Here is a 16,753-nt window from a genome sequence, read left to right on the forward strand (position 1 = left end):
CGTTTAGTCGTGTCCGACTCTTTGTGACCCTCTGGACCTAAGCACACCAGGCACTCCTGTCTTCCACTGCCTCCCGCAGTTTGGTCAAACTCATGCTGGTAGCTTCGAGAACACTGTCCAACCATCCCATCCTCTGTCGTCCCCTCCTCCTTGTGCCCTCCATCTTTCCCAACATCAGGGTCTTTTCCAGGGAGTCTTCTCTTCTCATGATGTGGCCAAAGTATTGGAGCCTCAGCTTCAGGATCTGTCCTTCCTGTGAGCACTCAGGGCTGATTTCCTTAAGAATGGAGAGGTTTGATCTTCTTGCAGTCCATGGGACTCTCAAGAGTCTCCTCCAGCACCATAATTCAAAAGCATCAATTCTTTGGCGATCAGCCTTCTTTATGGTCCAGCTCTCACTTCCATATATCACTACTGGGAAAACCATAGCTTTAACTATATGGACCTTTGTTGGCAAGGAGATGTCTCTGCTTTTTAAGATGCTGTCTAGGTTTGTCATTGCTTTTCTCCCAAGAGTGACCTAACATAGGTAAAGAAAAATGATTTCCCCAAGCCACTCAGTTGGCATTGTGATTGAGCAGGGATTTCAACTTGGGCTTCTTTCAAGGAGGCTGCCATCCTATACATTTGCTTTAAAGTAAGATGCAATGAATACAGTAGGACTTACTTCTGAGTAGGCACACACAGGACTGGACAAAATGGACACAGAACTGCGAATGCCATTCATTCATTTGAGAAGTCATTGGAAAAGAAAAATATTCCGATGTAACCTTATCATATTATATTCCTATTTGTATACTGCCTTTCATATAGCTTCCCAAGGCAGTGCAGAACATGAGAAATGCAGCAATCCATTAAACCATTAAAATAACAATAAAATCTTCCGAAGAGAGAATGCAGCAGCAATCCTGGTCAAATAAATATAATGCCTCTTTTAAGACATCAGCAAAAGCCTAGAAATACGGATAAGTCTTCAAAAATCTCTTCCCAGGGAATCTTTGCTGTAGGCAGATCCCATGGCTGATCATATTATTTTTACAGGCATTACATATGGCATTTTGGACTGTAAGTGTCTTTGATCAACTGTATGCCTGGAATGGAGACAGGAAGTAGTTCTTTCAGGCTGGTTCTGTTAATGTTGATGTCTCCAGTGAAAGCTAGAAAACCCAGCAAGTGAAAATAGAGTATGGGAATAAGTTATTGAACTAGGTATAGGTCAGTTCTCAGTGAGCAGTTGTACATCAATAGCCTTCAACATGTTGAGACTTGGGGCCCACCTTTAGACCAAACATGCATTTGTGAACCCAGTTAATTAATTTAAAACCACGCATTGGTATGGCAATAGTGCTGCTGTTGTGACCCACACCTTAGGGTCAGTTGCGGCCCAGTAATAGTTCCAGGCTCGTTAGCTGAAGACCAAAGATGTCCAAGTTGTTGTCATGTGCAGCACTATGCCCTCTCAAGCACAGAAAGATCATAGAGCTTTGTTTAAGAGTAGCAAAAACCCAGAGAAGCCATTATTTTTTTTTAGAAAGTTCAAGGCTGCAGGATATACTGGCCTCATTTTCTGTGGTATATAGCACCATTCATTGATTTTTGTCTTGCTACCCTCTCTTGCAAAATGGCTTTGCAGGTTTGTGAAGCATTACACAACCTCTGCAGAACTTATCTGGCCAGGATGATAGTGAACTGGCCATACATATAATATATGTGTTCATTTACAATTGTCTGTCCCTCTGCAGCCTCAAGTTGCTGGCTGCTGTTAGTTGCATAAGGTACACCAGCTTATTAGCTGAAGCTTCTGTGTTACTAGCATTTGAGAGCAGGGAGCTGTCCACAGAGCCTATGCAACTGATGGTGCTGAAATGAATCTCTAACAAGCCTAGTGGGATATCATTTCAGATTTGTGGGAAGGGGCTTGGGCAGCTTTGAGGAGATATGTATTTCCAACATGAATTACAGAGGCTTGGTGCAAATGCTGTGTCTGAAACATTCAGCATATTTTAGAAATGTGATTGTTCAATATTTTCTCTGGACTTTGAGATTTCAAGATGCAAACCCACAATATCGCTTATTTTTGCAACGTTGTGGATTGAAGTTTGGTGTTTTGATATAATCAAGAGCCATCAAGTTGGATTAAAACTAATGCAAATCTCCTTTCATTTCAACATTAAAAAAACCCCTATTGTTTCATTTGAATTCATCAACATCTTCTCAGTTACCTTCCAGATTCAGAAGTAATGGTTGTGTGAAGTTATTGAACATCCAAAGTCAATCTTTGAGGTGATTGCGAGAGGTGTCACAGAACGGTGAGACACCTCACCCTTCAGATCTCCCGAACTGCTTACAAGGCCCTGTTGTTTGTCTCACCTTGAGGAATAGCCTGTGTTTCTGGACTTCAGTCCCTGGCCTGAGCTGTGGAGAAGGCCACCTAGTTCACAGTCTAGCACCATGTTCTTACCATGCTGTAAGCCACCCAAAGTGGATGGGGAAACCCAGCCAGATGGGTGGGCTATAAATAAATAAAACCATTATTAATATTATTATGGGCAACTAGATGTCTATGGGAAGGTCACATGCAGGCCATGGGTGCAATAGCCTTCTCCTGCTAGGGATCACTAGCAAGTGGTATACAGAGGCAGACTGTCTCTGATATAGGAGGTAATGTATAGCCATTGTGGTTAGAAGCCTTATTGGGCTACTAACAAGCTGCCCTGACCGGTCATAAAAGAAGGATTTCTTCAACATTATAGAAAATCGGCTTGCCTCTGAATCGCTGGGTGGTGTCGGTGTTTGGCTTTGGCTGCCAGCGCTGCTCCCACATTCTGTTTGGGGTATTGTTACATCCCTGACTGCTGAGATCATTCTGGAGTTTTTCCTTCTTCAGTGCTAATTCCTGCTCCTCACTCTAGTGCAATAATAAATCCATTAGTGCAACAATATAAATTCTTTCTAATGCCTCTTTCCCTCTGGGCTCTAGGCTCTAGGCTGACTCATATTGGGAGACCACTTATAAACAACAAGAACAAAAAAATGTTCTCGTCATTCCCCCCTCCCTCAAAATGAGTACTTTCAACTGAAGTACACTGGCATTGACCTTGGTTTTTCAGAAATCAGGTTTATCCCCCCCCCACCTGAGTTTTTGTGAATTCTTTGTGACGTTAAAAACAAGGCAAAAACTCTGGAAAATATTCTCATTTGCGCTGATCTCTGAGTTGATGTATTAAATCAGGAGCAGGGAAGCTTTTTTCCTGTCAATAGTCATGTTGTCTCAAGGGGTTAATCTACTGCTGGTTGCATGGTGGTAAGGTAAAGGTACCCCTGCCTGTACGGGCCAGTCGTGTCCGACTTTAGGGTTGCATGCTCATCTCGCTCAAGAGGCCGTGAGCCGGCGCCGTCCGAAGACACTTCCGGGTCACGTGGCCAGCGTGACGAAGCTGCAGCTGGCGAGCCAGCACCAGTACAGCACAGGAAACGCCGTTTACCTTCCCGCTATAAAGCGGTACCTATTTATCTACTTGCACTTAGGGGTGCTTTCGAAGTGCTAGGTGGGCAGGAGCAGGGACCGAGCAACGGGAGCTCACCCCGCCGTGGGGATTCGAACCGCTGACCATACGATCAGCAAGCCCTAGGCACTGAGGTTTTACCCACAGCGCCACCCGCGTCCCTGCATGGTGGTGGTCAGAGCCAAAAGTGGGCAGGGTTGCCCCTTTCTCTCCCCACTCCCTCTGCTCCCACTTCCACTCTCCTGGCTACCTGCATGAAATTAAGTTGAAGCACCCACAAAATTAGTATACCCACCTCATCTTAAATGAAGATCAACTCCCAGGGGCTGCCTCTCCCCACTTCAGCCCTGTCATCAGAACTGAGATAACCAATCCTGAGGTCATGCAAGGTGAATAGAGAATGTGTTGCTCTCCTGATGTTGGTGGACTCTAACTCCCATCAGCCCCAGCCAGCCAGGGATGATGGGAGTTCTAGTCCCAAAACATCTGGAGGGTCACAAATTGCCTGTCCCTGCTATAGAACAACTCTGCACAGCTCTGATTGCTTTTGGATAGCGTGAGTGTGTTTCCAAAGGGCTTTGCAAGCATGTCTCTGAAGGCCTTTGGACAGGCAGTGTGGGCATTCTGCACTGTAAACTCTGTGGGTTGAATATTTGTATATATACACCTGATGTTTTAGGGTGGAACTATCTGCTACAAGGAGAACCTGAGGTCAGGAACCTGGATTTTCCTCCTAAGGCAAATACAGGTTTGGTGAGGCATAAATAAGGGAGCATTAATTAAGATCCCCCCACTGTTTTGTTTAGCTTTTAGCCATTGATTTTATGCTGGTTTGGTATTTTAGTTGCTGCTGCTAATTATTTTAGTTCTCAGTTTGTTTAAACTATTTTTTAAAGATACATATGGCGGTGTCCTGTAAGCCATCTTTGTGAGGGTGATGGAACACATCCCCATGTTTTCACAGTTTGGAAATATACTTTTGTCAAGACAACATCTAGTTAGAGTGAGTTTAGGTTTTCTTTGCTTGCTTTGTTGATATATTTGTTTCTTGAGTTTAATCTCGTTATGGTACCTTGAGAGGCAGGGGAGGGAAGGAAGGAAAGAAAGAAGGTCATTGTGTCCAATTTCAACCCCTGAGGAAAAAATTTCTACAGATCACCACCCCAACAGATAAACTGTGATGCTTGCAAAGGGAATATTCCTTGCCCTGAACCAAAAGAGAAGGATGTAATATAAATCTGTAATAACAAGTACTGCTGTCCTCCAAGTGTGATATTCTTTTCTTGCTGATCTGTTAAATCTGTTTCACTGCTGAGTATCAGTTGCCGGCTTGGAGGGCACTGTTGGTGAAAAGTATTCGAAGTGCTGACTCAACAAAGCTCTCAGATACTTCAGAAACAGCAGCAGCAGAATCATCATCTAGCCTGGCTCTCATTTTGCCCTTGTTTGAGAAGATCCCTTTCCACCCCATCCCCCCCCCCCCCGCCGGAAAGCATTTCCAAATGCAGGAGTGCATATTGATTCCTAGCAAAGTACAAAAGCATTTTGGCAATGTGGGACGCTTTCCATTTGCTGTTCTTTAAGACAAAACTTTCCCAAGGTCAACTTATACCTCTGCTCCACCTCACTGCGTGTGGAAAGGGCAGTGGCAGATGGCATACTTTGCATGCAGAAAATCCCAGGTTTAGTCTCAGGTAATTCCACGCGGGTGGCGCTGTGGGTAAAACCTCAGCGCCTAGGACTTGCCGATCGCATGGTCGGCGGTTTGAATCCCTGCGGCGGGGTGTACTCCTGTCGTTCGGTCCCAGCGCCTGCCCACCTATCAGTTCGAAAGCACCCCCGGGTGCAAGTAGATAAATAGGGACCGCTTACCAGCGGGAAGGTAAACGGCATTCCGTGTGCTGCGCTGGCTCGCCAGATGCAGCTTGTCACGCTGGCCACGTGACCCAGAAGTGTCTGCGGACAGCGCTGGCTCCCGGCCTTTAGAGTGAGATGAGTGCACAACCCTAGAGTCTGTCAAGACTGGCCCGTACGGGCAGGGGTACCTTTACCTTTAATTCCAGCTTTATCTCAACAGGATTGGGCAATGCCTCTGCCTGAGATCGTGAAGAGCTGGTGGTGGTCAGAGCATGTAGTCCTATTTTAATGGTGCAGCCTAGTACATTGCATTCGATGTGTGACTTTGCACTGTTCTCACATAATGACGGTAGTGATAGTCCATTGGACTCCTTTTTCAGCATGAGTTGCTTTGAGTAGGAAACCACCCGGTACCATTCACATTTTTCTGCTTCTAATTATTGTTTCCCCCAACAACAATTCCCTTTGTTGTGTGAGGACAGATGTTTCAGAATAATCTCTGTGTTTGCAATCATAGTTCAGTGGTTCAGCTAACACGTAGATAATGGGAAGTATAGGAAGTTTTCATTTCTCAAGCAGAAGATGCAGAGCAAAGGTGTTTTTTTCAAGGAAGGGGGAATACAGAGCATCCATACCTGATACTCAGGTAAATAAGGAAAATGCCTGCTTATATTTTAAGTACAATAGTCTTCTGTGATACCTGTGTGCAAAGCTCAACTCATCCATGAACTCATCATGGCTGTAATCTTGTTCATACTTACTTGGTGATATGCCCAGTTGAACCACTTACTTCTGAGTAGGGATGGCTGAGTTTGTCAATTTCAGTTTCTCTTCCCCACAGCCCAATCTCATATTCAGTTGGCCCCATTTCTGCTTTTGTTTCTGTATTTCTGTTTAATAGTTCTGTATGAAAATCCATACATATTTCACACAATATATGCATTTTTGCAAATGATTTTCATAAGGCAATGCATTTCTTTCTTTGCATTTTTCATTAATATGAACGTTTTCATACATTTTTTGGGGGGGGAGGGTTGGAGAACTGCATAGCAAAATTCAGAGGCAGGCAAATTTAGGGGGGGGGAATGCTTTCTTCAGTGTACTTGTTCAGGAAGTACAAAACAGCACCTTTGTACTTCCTTAACCAAAACATGCTCTCTAAACCAATACTACTTATGAGTAAGCATGCACACAATTTGGTCTTAAGTAAGTAATCATGGCAAAACTCACCCCATATCTGCAACATAAGTACTATTCCGACTGTTGTAAGAATTACCAAGTGTGTTTGTGAGAGGTATTGTTGAGATTTTAAAATGATATACAAATGCTGCATATGTCAATTATTAAATTATTGGGCTATAAGTAACCCAGATTCTGCAACCAGCAAAACAGCGCTTGAATAATAGGGAGCCAGAGAGACCCTCCTCCTCTTTTCAATTGTTGCTGGTCTTATTTTGTAAATCCTCAATGTTTTACTAAACAAAACAGTATTAGCTTTAGTATTACCCCCCCCCCCCGAACATGCAACTCCATGGCTGTAGGACAGCTGACAGAAAGAAGAACAGCCATAACTCACACAAAGTCATCAGTAAAGACTGACATCAGTAACAGAACTGGTAAGTAGAGGTCAAGGTCCAAATTCAACTTCAAGCATTCCCAATTCTAGCACATTGCATCAGACATTAGATAAGGTAACCATATCCTACCATATGTGAAGGGATCTGATTCTGTATGTCCTTCCAAAAGCAGAGCTTACAGTAGATATCAGTTTCTCTGCAAGTGGGATATGCCATATTGCCTCATACCAATAAGAGATTGTCTAAATCTTTCCAAATTCTGGCTCTTTGCAGTCAGAAGATGTCCTACAATGCAAACTCTCATTTGCACAATCAAAGAAGATTTAAAGTGCCAGTGAAGTGTTCCGTTAATTATGAAATTACGTAACGGGCTGCTGTTTGAGAAGCTTGGTTGCATCATGGAACGAAGCATATGATTATCTTGGTCCTAACAATTTTGATATTTTGGGCTATCATCATGAGTTCTGGTATCTACTCCTTTTTATTATTATTTAAATGGTGTGGTGTTTGTTTTTTACTTGGAAAATGAAGTGAACTTTTGTTTATTGTGCTAGCACTTCAGTTACAATCTGGCTTCTTGAGTGCTTGAGGAACGAGGGGCAAAAGGCCCTTGGGGAAATCTGCCTGTTCCACTCTGTAAATATCTCTGCCGGATTTTAGTCACATCTAGTCCTCCTGTAACTACCTAAGACTAAGTAACTAAGAGAGCCACTAGAAATTGCAATAGAGCTACCTCACTTTGCCTTCCCATAATTGAAGCACTGCCTGCAATGTGCAGCCCCAGGAATACTGGTGTTTTAGCACTTGCATATAATTTAATGGGTGTGTGTGTGTTAGAGTCCAACATGCCAGATCACTTCTCTGTGTAAGCTCTGTGTAAGCTCTGTGTCCTCTAGAACAACCGCCACAGTTCCCTGCAATGTAGCAGGTGCCTAGAGGTTCCATGGAACACAGGTGAATGTGGAAAGAGTTTTCTGCAGGTAAAAAAAGCACCTTGGATATATAATTGCACACGGCTGGAGAAAATGAAAGCATGTGACGTTTCGTTTTCTAGATTTCAGATGGTAGTGCAATGTGAGGGCAGTGAAGGATAATATTAGACACTCGTAACTAACATTCAGGAGGTGAAATACTCTCTTTTTCTTTTTAGTACTATAGGCAGCAGGGAGAGCACAGAAAGCTGTTGTGAATATCGTACAAACCTGGAATATCAGAGTTCTAAGATCCACAGGGAGTCTGCATAAATAGAGTAAGCTTCCTCCTTCAGAAAGCTGACCTCCAGCTCATGGACAGTGGATTAGTGGTTAAGAGCAGTGGACCCATAACAGTGGCGTAGCATGGGTTGTCAGCACCCGGGGCAAGGCAAGTAATTTGTGCCCCCTAACCGGTGGATTTGCGCCCCCTAACCGTGGATTTGCGCCCCCTAACCCTAACCCCCAGATGTTGCGCCCAGTGCGGCCGGCCCCCCTGCATCCCCACGCTACGCCACTGACTCGTAATCTGGTGAACCAGGTTCACGTCTCCGCTCCTCCACATGCAGCTGCTGGGTGACCTTGGGCTAGTCACACTTCTCTGAAGTCTCTCAGCCTCACTCACCTCACAGAGTGTTTGTTGTGGGGGAGGAAGGGAAAAGGAGATTGTTAGCCACTTTGAGACTCTTTAGGATAGTGATAAAACGGGATATCAAATCCAAACTCTTCTTCTATGCATTTTGAACTAAATATCTGGCACATGGCTCTTTTGAGACAAACAGCTGTGACCCAGGAGTGCATCTTCTGGAGAGCTGACTCAGCGCTCCTCCAAAACTCCACTTGTCCCCATGCCTAGAAAGGTTGGGTCCGAGAGGTTTTCCGCTTGTCCCTGATTTCTACACATGGATTCGCCACACCACTTTCCCAGGGAAAGTTGTTTACCACTGAATCAAAACAAATGTCAGTCCACGGAAAACTGATTCAGCAGTAAAGTGACCAGGCAAACGAAAAACCACCTCAGAGAAAACGTGGAACAAGTGGAAGTGTGGACCCAGCCCTCAGAGGTGTGCCCTGGCTGAAGACTCTTTAGTTACTACTCTGTGCAGGCTTCCAGGCCTCCTCAAGAATGAACTTAGTTTTATCTTTAACTTGACTTGCAGCCAGTTCATGTACAAACAGCAGAAGACAAGGGCAGTGACAAAAATTGCGAGGGAATGTCTCCCCCCCCCAATGGTCCTCCTTCAAATATTTCCTTAGTATGCATTTGGCATGTCTGGTTAGGTTATGTGTAGCTTTGCCATTCAAAACCAACCGTTCAAAAATTCCACTGGGCATGCTGAAGATTTTGGACTTAAATATCTCATAAGTATAAGGGACATGAGTGGCAGTGTGGTTTAAACCACAGAGCCTAGGACTTGCTGATCAGAAGGTCGGCTGTTCGAATCCCCGTGACGGGGTGAGCTCCCATTGCTCAGTCCCTGCTCCTGCCAACCTAGCAGTTCGAAAGCACATCAAAGTGCAAGTAGATAAATAGGTACCACTCCGGCGGGAAGGTAAACGGCGTTTCCGTGTGCTGCTCTGGTTCACCAGAAGCAGCTTAGTCATGCTGGCCACATGACCCAGAAGCTGTATGCTGGCTCCCTTGGCCAATAAAGTGAGATGAGCGCCGCAACCCCGGAGTTGGTCACGACTGGACCTAAAGGTCAGGGGTCCCTTTACCTTTACCTATCTTATAAGTAGCTCTTTAACATTAGCTAGCTTTAGCTCTTGTTGGATAAGCTCAGCATCTCAACAAATTAAAGCAACAACAACTTTACAGGTTGGCCAACTTTTCTTTATATCTCAGAGTTGCATATCTGATGCTAGTCATACCCAGGGTAGACCTACTGGAGTCAAAAGACACAACTAACTTACACCCATTAACTTTAATGGGTCTTTTCTGAGTAGAACTTAGTCGGACACCTTCCTCCTGCCTTTAAGTAGCAAAGGTACAGAGCTGTTAAGCTGCTGAGCATTTTTTCAGCTCTCATTCATTTCAGTGGGGAGGCCACTGTTGAAATGAACAAGACTTTAAAAGGTGCCTGTCTCTTGTTACACAACGCCCTTAATATTTTACATCTGAGTTGTGAAAATTAAAATGATGCTCAATCTGTATTTCCTTCCTGAAGTCTTTCAGGAGTGAAAAAAAGAAGGAAAAAAAAAAAGAGCCTTTCTAGCATCTTTGTAGTATATGTGTTTGGAGTCTACTAACTGTGAAACAGTTGTTAGCTGCTGTACCCTAGGGCAGTGGTTGCAAATGTAAGTGAAAAATGACAACCTGGTTAAGTGATATGGACTTGTATTTGTGTTTTGGTTAATTACCGAGTCTTTCTAGACAGGGATCTCTGTTCCGTAGAGAATGTAGATAGAAGGTACATGCAGGCGATAAGCACGGTGTCTTTGTTGTCATTGTTGCTCACCAGCGTGGTAGAGCATGACAGCGTACATTTGATGTGGGCTCCCAGATTGCTAGCTACTCACTCACCTGGGGCAAATAGCCATCTGTTGTGGCATAGCACCCGCGTGGCACATGAACAAGCAGTGTTGCCGCCTGCACATTCAGATCATGGTGGGAAAGTGGAGCGGAGGGATGGCAGAGCACGCCTGGGACTCAGCTACATTAGTCAACCCCCCCCCAGCGTTTTAAATGTGTTATAAACATACAACACTAGATGGCGCTGTAGAGCACAAAACTTTTCTATGCGATTTTACATAGTGGCTTTTTCCTTTTGTTATAACGATTTAACTTATGACTTATTTATAGCGTCCCCCCCATGTGTAGATCCACTCCTAGTGAACTTACTGGCAACCCTAATCTGAAGGGAACCAACACGGCAAGGAACAGAATGGTCAGCCACTTTGTCAGAGGAACAATGGACTAGAGCAGCAGTGGAATGATGTTAATGTTTTAAAGGACCTGGCTTTTTTAAAAAAGGAAAAAGAGATGATGCAATTCTCCTCCTCTGATACATCCCTACGCCTGTAGTCTGCAGTGGTACCCAGACCAAGAATAAGAAACCTGTTGTTTGTGTAGAGGAGGATGGGTATCTAACAGCAGAAAGGGCTATGTAATAGCTAGCTCCTCAGTTGATTTAAAATGATACTGACAGAAGCCACTAATGAGACCTAATTAGTGTATATAATGAAAAAGATTAATTGTGGTCGGATGAGCAATGACAGGGGGAGAATAACACATAAGTCTGAGCTGTGAAAAAAAAAAGCAGATTGAAATACAGTTAGGTTTCTTAAATGTATTTAAAACTGGCACAGGCTGATTCCTCAGATATTAAATTGGGTAGCGGACTTTTATTGGTTTTATATTGGTAGATAAATCAAATGTTTTAATCAGCAGCAGTCAAGTTTAGTTACTGAGTCTGTGAGAGTGGAACGAAGCACCGTAGGAGATGTGGGTCTGCTGCTGTGAAGAGCATCCCATATCTTGCGCTGCCCCTCCCATCTCCATTGTACCGACTAGCAAAGCTCACACTTGCTGGTGACTTCATCCCCAGTTCCCTCTCCCCAGTCCATTGGCTGTGAGTCCTCCACTGTCCCCCTCTCCACATCGCTGGCTGCTGCTGGTGAGGAAATTACCAGCACGATGAATGGCTTGTCCAAATCTCCATTTGCGCTGCTGCTTTCCCCCAGGGAAATCTGATCTTTGGAGCTGATTCAGAACAAATGGCCACCAGGTTTTCTGTGGATTGCTGTTTGTTCTATTCTTCTATGGTGCTAAAAAGTAGGTTTTCGGGGGGCGGGAGCAGCAGGGCAAAGGCAAAACTGCTTGGACCTGTGCTTTCTAGGCACAGGATAAGCGGAAGTGTAGACAAGCCCCAAATCGCATCACTTAGTGAGAATTCACTAGCCTTTACAGGGATGGGGATGAAGAGAGCCAAACACAAGTGTGCAATTTCCAGAGGCAGGCAGCCCTGGTTCTTCAGCAGTATCTCCTTCTGCTGCCGCCTGCAAGAGTCAATGGTGCATTTTCTGAGCAATGTCCAAAGCCAAGACCTGAGAGCAGGACTTTTGGTCCCACTAATGCTGGTGAACTACAATTCCTACCACCCCTTATTACCATTGGTCATGCTGGCTGGGGCTGGTGGGAGTCTGAGTTCAGGAAGATCTAGAAATAGCCTCTCTCTCTTGAAATATTTACCGTATTTTTTGCTCTATAAGACTCACCTTTTCCCTTCTAAAAAGTAAGGGGAAATTTGTGTGCGTCTTATGGAGCGAATGCAGGCTGCGCAGCTATCCCAGAATCCAGACCAGCAAGAGGGATTGCTGCTTTCACTGCGCAGCGATCCCTCTTGCTGTTCTGGCTTCTGAGATTCAGAATATTTTTTTCCCCTTGTTTTCCTCTTCCAAAAACTAGGTGCGTCTTGTGGTCTGGTGCGTCTTATAGAGCGAAAAATACGGTATATGCCTTTTGCCATGTAATACATATCCAGGTGGTGTGCAAAATGAAAGCAATGTCAGTAAACAGCATACAAAAAACAGAAAAACGTAACACAAAATATTTATCCTGCTTGCTGCAGATACGACAATGACATTATTGACATTTCTGCTGCAAAATAATGTTCATTTTATTTTACCGAGGAAGAATCCAGGTCCTTACTGGAAATGTTTAGTGTTGCTAAAGCAAATTGCAATTCAGCTTTTGTTGGTCTGGTTCACGGAGGCTGCGATCCCACATACCCTCACCTAGGAGTAAGACCCATTGGACTGAGTGAACACATCTGGTTGCACTATGCCGGTCATTTTACTAAAGCCATCTTACCTCTTTATGCTTTCGCCCTAATCACAGTGATCTTCCACACTCACATGCCCCAGCTGGATAAGGAAACGGGGGGCTTTTGATTGCTGTTCACGTCTTCCTCTCCTCCTCCAACCCATCTGCCAGGGCTGCTGAAGTCTATTAGAAAACTAGAGATAACACTAACCAGCCATTCATGAGAAAGAGAAGCAAAACCACTTGCCTTATTCTGTAGAAGTTGCAAAAGCTGGAGTACTATTGTTTTGTTTTCTGTTTTGTGGGGATGGCTGAATAGTGGCTGGACAGATCGTGAAGCTGAGACTCCAGTACTTTGGCCACCTCATGAGAAGAGAAGACTCCCTGGAAAAGACCTTGATGTTGAGAAAGATGGAGGGCACAAGGGGACGACAGAGGACGAGATGGTGGGACAGTGTTCTCGATGCTACCAGCATGAGTCTGACCAAACTGCGGGAGGCAGTGGAAGACAGGAGTGCCTGGCGTGCTCTGGTCCATGGGGTCACTAAGAGTCGGACACGACTAAACAACTAAACAACAACAACAAATTTATCTACCTATCTATCTAATTATGAATGGAATCTTGGAAGAGGGAGTTCTCTAGTGCAGCGTTCTTCAAACTTGGGTTCCCATATATTGCTGGCTTATCCGTCTCACCATCCCACACCATTGGCTAAGCTGGCTGAGGATGATGCGGGGTTGTAGTGCAACAACATCCAGAGACCCAGAACAACAAGGATCTAGAGCAGAGGATTTCAACCTTTTTGAGTCCACGGCTCCCTTGACCAACTACATTCTTTCTGCGGCAGCCCTGTGGGGCTCAGGAGCCCAGTTATGTCACCCCTTGCTTGCAGAGCCGGCAGCCTCTCACCCTTTTTCAAACACCCTCCTTTGTGAAGTGTTCCCTCAGCCTCCTCTCCTCTCCTTGGGAGTCCTCCAGGAAGCCGCTGCTGCCACCCCAGGTCTCTGAACCACCACAGCTCCTAGCAACATCACCCCCTGGCCAGCCCCAGAGGCACTAAAGTGGTACCTTGGGTTACATACGCTTCAGGTTACAGACTCCGCTAATCCAGAAATATTACCTAGGGTTAAGAACTTTGCTTCAGGATGAGAACAGAAATTGTGCAGCGGTGGCACAGTGGTAGCGGGAGGCCCCATTAGCTAAAGTGGTGCTTCAGGTTAAGAACAGTTTCAGGTTAAGAACAGACCTCCAGAACGAATTAAGTTCTTAACCCATGGTTCCACTGTATTTGCCTGGGGAACTTGTAGCCAGGGCTGCTGCAAGAAACAGCTGTGCAAGCCTTTGGGAAGCAGAGATGCAAGAGGACATCAGAGGAGACCGGGAAGGAAAGAGAGACAGAGGCCAGTGTTGCCTACAGCACCCCTGACCATCATTCAAGGCACCCCAGGGTGTCACGGCACACTGGTTGAAAACCACTGATGTAGAGGAATGAGGAGATGCTTTGAAATAACCAGCCTTCAGCTGCAGACCACTGAGATCCAATGCTGTTTTGCTTTCTCACAAGGCTTTACAATCTTTACCATCACTGAAGAGCTTTAATCCAACCCTTCATCTCTCTCAGTTCACTGAGAGCTGGCTGATAATGTACCCTTGTCACCTTCTCTCCCACATTTGTATCTTTTTTGGGTCCCAAATTGACTCTTATTTTAGATCATCAGTAACTGCTATTTATACACCTTCCTTTCTGTTAAGGAGAACTTCTTTGTACAGCTACCGATACAAGGAACATCAAACAGTAGATGTAATAGCAGAGAAGCATGACTAATCTACACCTTCAAAGGTGGCATTTTTCATGGCATTGACCTTATGATTAGCATTATTTTACTAGCAAAATGCCCATCATGGTGAAAGGACAGTTTCCTAAGAGGTCTTGTTGAGTTCATGCAAGAGTGCCAGGTTGGGTAACCACTTACACATTGCCAAAAAAGAAGAGCACACAATTTGCATATGCTAATAGATAAATATGGATGCCTAGAAGTTAGCCACAGCTACTAGAATTTAAATACAAATACGACACGTCTCACCATAAGGGGAAGACATCAGGTGACTTGTGTGCCTACTCAGTCTGCTGACCAGATTCTGCTACCTGATGATGGGCAACTTCAAAGCCCCTTCTCTCCGTTGGTATAGTTATTTATCTTTAAAGTGGACTGCCTTTCAAACAGTGGACTCCTTCAAACAGGGGGCTGTCTTCTCTAAAGACGTTTGAGGGAGTCAACGGCACTTACGTGATGTTGTGACATCCTGACCTCATGTGCGTGACCTCATGACACTGGGCGGAGCCAGGGGTGGAGCCGAATGTGGTGGCTGTGTGGGTTAATGGTTAGCGGCTCCTCCTCTACCTTCTCTTGGCGCTGCCACTGGTGGGAGGCTGCTTCCACCTCCTTCCCCTCCATGGCAGGAGGAAAAGCAGGAGAAGGAGGAGAAGGAGAAGGAGACAACTGCTGGGACCATGCCATGCTTGACTCCACTCTTGGCTCTGTGCTTTGCCGCTGCACTTTTAGGACATTGGGGAGGCCTGGCCCTACCCCCCAAATATGGGGGAGGGAGGGCTCAGTCCCTAGGAGCCGATGGCTCTGACATTCACAGTGGTACAGGGGACGAGTGCCGGAAAAGAGCTTTGGCCTCTCCTCTTGTCCTTTACAGTACAGTGGTACCTCAGGTTACAGACGCTTCAGGTTACAGACTCCGCTAACCCGGAAATAGTACCTCGGGTTAAGAACTTTACTTCAGGATGAGAACAGAAATTGCATGGCAGTGGCACGGCGGCAGCGGGAGGCCCCATTAGCTAAAGTGGTACTTCTGGGTAAGAACAATTTCAGGTTAAGAACAGACCTGCAGAACGAATTAAGTTCTTAACCCGAGGTACCACTGTATTTCCAAAGGAGGTTGTTTCCAGTCTTTATTTGTATTCTGGTTGTGGCTCATCCAACCATAGCTGTGAAAGCCGAAGCCAAATCATAATTTGTGTTCATGTGCAAGGACATCTTGTCAAGAGAGTGAACATTTTATCTTTTTGAGGGGTGGGGGATGCTCAACTTTGAAGCCCATTTGACACGAGATACAAATGAGACGGAGCACTCTTTTCACTTGATGAAAGAGATGCACTGATCCAGCAACTTGTTTACTTTTGCTTTGTAGTTTTATCGCAGGGGAGGCAAAAGGAAGCAAACCGGTGCGGTCGCCACATTCATTTCAAAGCTTCGAAGCTTTGAAAGTGCATACAATATATCTGATCTGTGCTGGAACAACTATCTGGCTTTATATAGAAGCTAGAAATAAAAGAAACCTACATTATTAAGTTAAATTAAAAGCTTTATGGCTTTAATGTGGCCAGCTTCTATATACTTGGGAGCGGGTGGTGCTGTGGTCTAATCCACTGGGCGTCTTGGGCTTGCTGATCGGAAGGTCAGTGGTTCGAATCCCCGCGACGGGGTGAGCTCCCATTGCCCTGTCCCAGCTTCTGCCAACCTAGCAGTTCGAAAGCATGTCAAAGTGCAAGTAGATAAATAGGTACTGCTCCGGCGGGAAGGTAAATGGCGTTTTCGTGCGCTCTGGCTTCCGTCATGGTCCTCCGTTGCACCAGAAGCGGTTTAGTCATGCTGGCCACATGACCCGGAAAGCTGTCTGCGGACAAACGCTGACTCCCTCAGCCTGAAAGCGAGATGAGCACTGCAACACCAGAGTCAGCTTTGACTGGACTGTCCAGGGGTCCTTTACCTTTTTGTTTTGCTTTGTTTTACTTGGGAACCACTCTATACTTCACACAGATTTATGGGCCAGCACAATCCAAATCCATCATGGATGATTAGGCACTATAAAAAGTTTGGGTCCCCTGTTAAAAAGCATTTGGCACATTAGTCTTCTTTTTGGGGGGTGTTTGTGGGAATGGGGAAAGGAACTGTATTGATAATGGTTATGTTTATTTTAATATATTTCTTGAAAATCAATAAAACATTTGTTTTATTTATTAATAGAGTGTGTGTGTACATGCTTGCTGAGGAATAAATCTGTTT

The sequence above is a fragment of the Podarcis tiliguerta genome, assembly GCF_965153285.1.
Source record: "Podarcis tiliguerta genome assembly, chromosome: 17".
NCBI classification, from domain to species: Eukaryota; Metazoa; Chordata; class Lepidosauria; order Squamata; family Lacertidae; genus Podarcis; species Podarcis tiliguerta.